The following is a 7610-nucleotide window of genomic DNA, read 5'->3' as shown; positions in this document are numbered from 1 at the left end:
GCGGGACTGTTCAGGTACTGTGACGCCTGGCCCTTGTCTGTGTGGGTCAATACTTGGCGTCCATGTGACCGACTGGGGAGTTGCTTAAATCAAGTGCAGCCTTTAGATAGGGGGTCCTTCCCGTTAACGGGATGGCGATTGGCCTTAATCTGGCCAATGGGAATAGGCCGGTTAGATCGGAAACCGATTGCCGCTTGGTGCCCAGTTTCGGACTCTCCTGCGATCTAACTGGCGCACTTGGATTCGCGCCTTGCCCATTGTGGCCATTAGATCGTGCCCTGATTCTCATTTGTTGTAAAAATGTCAAAGGTTAAATGCTGTGTACAAAGAAAGTGCAATGAGGATAAATGTACTGACAAGAGAGACCTTCAAGCTCTGATTAGCCTCAACATTTGAAACTGTCTGAATAAGGGATTGTATAGAATCAGATAAAGGGATAGTATGAAACAGTTCTATTGTATTCCTGTCTAAGATAATGAGAGAAGGTGGTGTCAGTAATTGGGATCCAATTAAATGAATCCAGTGACCAAGTTGATCAATTATCATGTTAAAACAGGCCCAACTCTGACGTGAGGTAATGGTCACTTTAGGGATAAAAGTAGAGGTTCTGAAGGTCTTTCTTGCTGGCCAAGTACTGAAGACTCCCGAGGCCGAGTTCCAAGGAAATAACTGTCAATGTAGGAGCCAGACTCCCGAGGCTGAATTCTACAAGAATCACTGTCAAAGAAGGAGCCAGAGAGGGTTACGCTTATACAGACTGATCACCCACATGAAGTTGTAAAAGTCAATGTCTGAAAGTTGTTCAGTAAACATTTTCATCTAATAAAGTTATTTTTTAATTTGCTACCCAGAGAATTTTGATTTTGTCTTAATTGGTTAAAGTATTGTCTGAACCAAAGTGACTTTATTAAATGGTAAGTTGGGGGTGGCTGAAATCAATTAAGTTCCAGATAACAACATCAGATGACAGAAACCTTCAATTTAAAAACTTGCATTTGTATAGCACCTTTCACAACCACAGGACGTCCCAAAGTGCTTACAGCCAATGAAATACTTTTGAAGTGTAGTCATTGTTGTCATGTAGGAAACACTGCAGCCAATTTACACACAGCAAGATCCCACACACAGCAATGTCATAATGAGCAGATGATCTGGTTTTAGTGATGTTGATTGAGGGATAAATATTGACCGGGACACTGGGGTAACTCCCCTGCTCGTCTTCAAAATAATGGCTGTGGGCACTTTTACACCCACCTGAGATGGGCAGACAGGGCCTCAGTTTAACATCTTATTTGAAAGAATGCTGTTCTGACAGTGCAGCACTCCCTCCGTGCTGGAATGATGAATGTTGGAACTGTATTTTGTCCACAGGCCCCTGACTGGGACCTTCTGACTCAGAGGTGAGAGAGCTGCCCACTGAGCCATGGCTCACGCTTTCGACAATACAAAGTTAGAAAGGGAAAGTTACCCTTTAAAATCCCCACCCTTTGCCTCCAGTGCCTAAATCTAATAAAAATCCCAGTATAAATAACATGTTTGACTGACAAATGTTGACGTGTTGATTTCGAGACACAAGTTTTAACTTCCCATTGAGCCTCGGGTACTTTTCTGTGTCTATTGCTCTTGTAATGACAGGCAGGAGACGGAGCTGTGGGCTGAATTGGATTGGATTGGATTTGTTTATTGTCACGTGTACCGAGGTACAGTGAAAAGTATTTTTTTGCGAGCAGCTCAACAGATCATTAAGTACATGGGAAGAAAAGAAAATACATAATAGGGCAACACAAGGTATACAATGTAACTACATAAGCACCGGCATCGGATGAAGCATACAGGGTATTGTGTTACTGAGGTCAGTCCAGAAGAGGGACATTTCGGAGTCTGGTAACAGCGGGGAAGAAGCTGTTTTTGAGTCTTTGTGCGTGTTCTCAGACTTCTGTATCTCCTGCCCGGTTTAGCTGAGAATAATGGGGCCTGTGCCCCTGTTGGGAAACTGCCATGGGCGTTGCACTAATAGAGACAGGAAGGTGCTGGAGGACTGACTGGCATATGGGCCTCCAACTGATTGTTATATCGGTCACTCAGAGCTAAAGAGAAACCCGTCTCTTTAAATACATATATAGGGAAGAGGCTGCAATGAAATCTGTCCCTTTTAACCTGCATAAAAGCAGGAGGCTCAGATTCACAGGGTGCAGGAGGAGTCATTCAGCCCATTGTGCCTCTGCTATCTCTTTGAAAGGACTCTGCCATTCATCCAACTGCTCTGCCCTTTCCCCACAGCCCTGCAAATTCTTCCCATTCAAGTATTTACTCTTTGGTAATATACAATTGAATCTGCTTTCAGGCAGATCAGAACAACTCGCTGTGTCAAAAAATAAAATAAAATCTCATCTCCCCCTCTGGCTCCTTTGCCAATTACCTCAGAGGGTCTCACTTTCTGTTAAAGAGCCTGTCAACCCCTCACCCACTTTCCTGAAAGTGCATCAATCTAATCATGAAAAGTCCAGAAAAATCAAATATTTTTCCTGATACAAGTTTATTAATGAAACCGAACATGGTTTTAAAAAAAAAGAAGCAGAAAATGACTTGAGGATCAAAGACAATCAGAGTAAAAGGATGTTCACAATGTTCTGGACCCAAATAGTTTCTCTTTGGCTCCTCTGTACCCTGTTCCTGTGACTCCCCCACTTTGGGCACCGGGGCACATTCAGCCTGTTTGAGGATCGATGAGTATGAAAGCTCTACGTGTTTAGGTTTGGTGATGTCAATGCATTGTAGTCACTAAAAAGAAAAGTGATTCCATGGAGAATAGTTGGAGTCAGCCATCAGTATCAGTTAGACATCACCTCATTAACACGTTTGTGTGATTAATTAGTTGTACTGTACGTAAGCTCGGTGACAAAATTTCTTCAGTGGCATGTCTCTTTTCGTATCAGATACTGTACTGTAGCTTTAAGAATAAACAAAACTGGTGTGAAGGTCAGGAAGGGGTCAGAGTACCAGCTGTTCCAGGACACCCTGTTTGATACAAGTTTTAGTTCATCGTTCGAAGAGGCTTCAAGCTGATTGGCTCAATTTGTTGTGGGGAAGCTGGTAACACTTTTCCCATTAAGAAGTCTTACAACACCAGGTTAAAGTCCAACAGGTTTATTTTGATGTCACTAGCTTTCGGAGCGCTGCTCCTTCCTCAGGTGAATGAAGAGGTATGTTCCAGAAACATATATAGAGACAGATTCAAAGATGCCACCCTTCAGAACAGTGACCACGACACCACACAACCCTGCCACGGCAATCTCTGCAAGACGTGCCAGATCATCGACATGGATACCACCATTACACGTGAGAACACCACCCACCAGGTACGCGGTACATACTCATGCAACTCGGCCAACGTTGTCTACCTCATACGCTGCAGGAAAGGATGTCCCGAAGCGTGGTACATTGGCGAGACCATGCAGATGCTGCGACAACGAATGAACGGACATCGCGCGACAATCACCAGGCAGGAATGTTCCCTCCCAGTAGGGGAACACTTCAGCAGTCAAGGGCATTCAGCCTCTGATCTCCGGGTAAGCGTTCTCCAAGGCGGCCTTCAGGACGCGCGACAATGCAGAATCGCCGAGCAGAAACTGAAAGCCAAGTTCCGCACACATGAGTGCGGCCTCAACCGGGACCTGGGATTCATGTCACATTACATTCATCCCCCACCATCTGGACTGCGAAATCCTACCAACTGTCCTGGCTTGACACAATTCACATCTCTTTAACCTGGGGTTACCCCATCTCTGGATCTGTAAAGATTTAATCACCTGCTAATGCTCGCATTCCAAGCATTGTCTGGCATCTTTGAATCTGTCTATATATATGTTTCTGGAACATACCTCTTCATTCACCTGAGGAAGGAGCAGCGCTCCGAAAGCTAGTGACATCGAAACAAACCTGTTGGACTTTAACCTGGTGTTGTAAAACTTCTTACTGTGCTCACCCCAGTCCAACGCCGGCATCTCCACATCACTGACTTTTCCCATTGGTCAGGAGTCAGAAATATTTGATGAAAATGTTGTTCGTTTTGATCAACAGCTGCACAGATTCGGGTTCAATGTCACAAAGTTACCTTCAACATGGTCCATTCAGTAACTGGAGTCCATGCTGAATCTGTAGAACAATCCAGTCCGTCCCATTCCCCCTCGATGTCCCCGTTCCCCTGCAAGTTTATTTCCTTCTAGTGCCCATCAATTTCATTTTGAAATTGGTTGTTATCTCCAATTCCTCCACCCTCGTGGGCAGTGAGTTCCAGGTCATTACTACTCGCTGTGTAAAAATATTCCCCCTCACATCCCCCTGTATCACTTACCCAAATCCTAAAATCTGTGCCCCCCCCCCCCCCGGCTCTATCTTTGTCCCATCAGCGAATGGGAACAGCTTTTCTTTATCCACCTGACCTAAACCTGTCATAACCTTGTCCACCTCTATCAAATCTCCCCTCATCCCCCTCTGTTCCAAGGTGAACAACCCCAGCCTGACATCGACAATAAAGAATAAACAAACAGAATATGCTAATACCTGGGATCAGATGGGAATATTTGATTGTCCTGGACAGTAAAGGAATTAGAATAACTCACCTTGGGTGTAGTTAACTGGAATGTATCAATCTGGTGTCCACCTATATTCCAGTGAGATTCAGGGACGTGTAGATGAGATGAATAAGTTGCCTTTTTCTTGACAATATTTTGATCAATTACCTCTGAACCTTAAAAGGAAAACCATGGGTGGGATTCTCTGTCCCGCTGCACCAGTTTTATGGTGCGGCGCCCCCGCCGACAGCGGGATTCTCTGTCCTGCCAGCTGGCCAATGGGACTTCCCATTGTGGGCAGCCCCACGCCGTTGGAGAATGCCTGGGAGTGGATGTGCTGCTGGAGGAACAGAGAATCCCGACAGTGGAGAATCCAGCACATAAAATCCGAGATGCTGCCTGACATATGTGCATAAAGGGAGAGATACGCTGAGCTCATGAGGCAGACACCCCCTGTGACATTTTGATAAGATTGTGTGACATGTTGAGGGACAACAATCTCAACCTGTGTAGAGACCAGGGGCGTCATTCTCCGACCCCCCGCCGGGTCGGAGAATGGCCGTTGGACGCCGTGAATCCCGCCCCCGCCCCCGCCGAAGTCTCCGCTCCCGGAGATTGGGCGGGGGCGGGAATCCGGCCGCGCCGGTTGACGGGACCCCCCGCTGGATTCTCCGGCCCGGATGGGCCGAAGTCCCGCCCAGGAATTGCCTGTCCCGCCGGCGTAAATCAAACCTGGTATTTGCCGGCGGGACCAGGCGGCGTGGGCGGGCTCCGGGGTCCTGGGGGGGGGCGCGGGGCGATCTGACCCCGGGGGGTGCCCCCACGGTGGCCTGGCCCGCGATCGGGGCCCACCGATCCGCGGGCGCGCCTGTGCCGTGGGGGCACTCTTTCCCTTCCGCCTCCGCCACGGCCTCCACCATGGCGGAGGCGGAAGTGACTCTCCACATTGCGCATGCGCGGGAAACTGACAGCGGCCGCTGACGCTCCCGCGCATGCGCTGGGAAACTGACAGCGGCCGCTGACGCTCCCGCGCATGCGCCGCATTTCCGCGCCAGCTGGCGGGGCGGAAATCCCTCCGGCGTCGGCCTAGCCCCTCAATGTTGGGGTAGGCCGCCAAAGATGCGGAGACTTCCGAACCTTTTTGCCGGCGCGATGCCCGTCTGATTTGCGCCGGCTTTGGCGCCAGTCGGCGGGCATCCCGCCGTTGGGGGAGAATTTCGCCCATGGTCACCGGACAAAGACACAAAAATGACTGAATCTATGTCTGTTTAAGAGAGATGCTCTCAAACAAAAGGAGCGACCTGGTAGTAGATAGAAAACTTGCACCTCGTTATCCCTGAAGACCCCCGAAGACACATTATGGGCCACACAGACAAAATTCAAAGAGAGCTGTACAAAAGCCATTTGCATTTCACATCCAGGCTATTCAACAGGATTCTGCTTGTCTGCTGAGCCAAAGAGCCCCACAGCCTTCCTTTCTATTCACAATGGCTGAGACATTCAACAATCTCGGGAGCACCGGATGAGGAATATAGGTGCGTTGTCAAACGTAGTGTGGAGAGTGAGGGTGATGTGACATGGCCTCTGGTTTGTGAAACCAGTAATATTGCCTTGCTGTACTGCACAGTCTCAGTCTGCCGTTTTAACATTGATCCAGCAGCATCACATACAAGGCTCTGGCCCAAATTGGACATCTGGCTCCATCTACACTGCCTCTGCTGGACATTCTGTACCATCGGCAGCAAGATTGATTCATCTCCTATCTCATTGTGTGATTTCAACACCACTCTGCTGGGTCTCCTTGAATTTGGTTTCCCTTCTGCCAGATAGCTCCTTCTGTTCAAGTTCAAAGTGATTAATGTGGTTTGTGGGGGACAGAGATTCGTAGTTGGAGAGGGAGAAGGATGTTGTCTGATGGCTATGCATCTAACCTGACCCAGACAGGGAGGGGCAACACTTGAGGGACTCTCGATTCTCCCGATTCCATAACTTCCTGATGGATCATGGAGATCCCACTATTTGCAGCATAGAATCACAGAATGCTCACAGCACAGAAGGAGACCATTCAGCCCATTGTGTCTGTCACCTCTCAGGAAGAGCGGCTCAGCTAGCACCACTCCCTTGCCTTTCCCCCATAACCCTGCAAATTATTTCCCTTTATAGCATTTACCCAATTCTCTCTTGAAAACGGCGATTGAATCTGCCTCCACCACACTCTCATCAGAACCTTCCAGATCCTCACCCATCGCTCTGTAAAAAAGGTTTCCCTCATGTCGCCTTTAGTTCCTTTATCAATTTGAGTGTCAATGTGTGCGTTACTTTAAGGAGAAGCTGGATAAGTCCATGAAAGAGAAAAGAACAGAGGGATTTGCAGATGAAAAAAAAGACTTGAATTTATATAACACCTTTCAGAGCCACTGGAATTCTCGATGCATTTTGCTGCCAATGATGTACTTTCTGAGGTTTAGTCACTGTTGTGATGTAGGAAACGTGGCAGCAAATTTAGGCACAACCGGATAGGAACATAGGAATAGGAGTAGGCCAGTCAGCCCTTCGAGCCTGCTGTCTCATCCTACAAGATCATGGCTCATCTGGTTGTGATCTCAACTCCACTTTCCTGTTCCACCCCCATAACCCTTGTCTCCTCTGTTAATAATATGTCCAACTTTGCCCTGAATATATTCAATGACCCGGCCCCCATTGCTCTCTGGGGAAGAGAATTCCACAGACTAAAGACCCTTTGAGAGAAAAACATTCTCCCCAATCTCCGTCTGAATGGTGGACCTCATATTGATAAACGGTGTCCCCTGGTTCTAGTCTCTCCCAAAATTGGAAACATCCTCCTGATTTCTACCCTATCAAATCCCCTCAGGATTGTAAATGTTTCATTAAGATCACCTCTCCTTCATCTAAAGTCCGCCCAACATGCTCAACCTTTCTTCATAAGAGAAGCCCCTCATCCCAGGAATGAGTCGCGTGATTTTTTTCTGAACTGCAGCTAACACAATTATATCTTTGTTTTTCAAACAAGGAGAA

The sequence above is a fragment of the Scyliorhinus torazame genome, chromosome 5 (assembly GCF_047496885.1).
Source record: "Scyliorhinus torazame isolate Kashiwa2021f chromosome 5, sScyTor2.1, whole genome shotgun sequence".
Taxonomy (NCBI): domain Eukaryota; kingdom Metazoa; phylum Chordata; class Chondrichthyes; order Carcharhiniformes; family Scyliorhinidae; genus Scyliorhinus; species Scyliorhinus torazame.
This window is presented reverse-complemented; position numbering follows the sequence as displayed.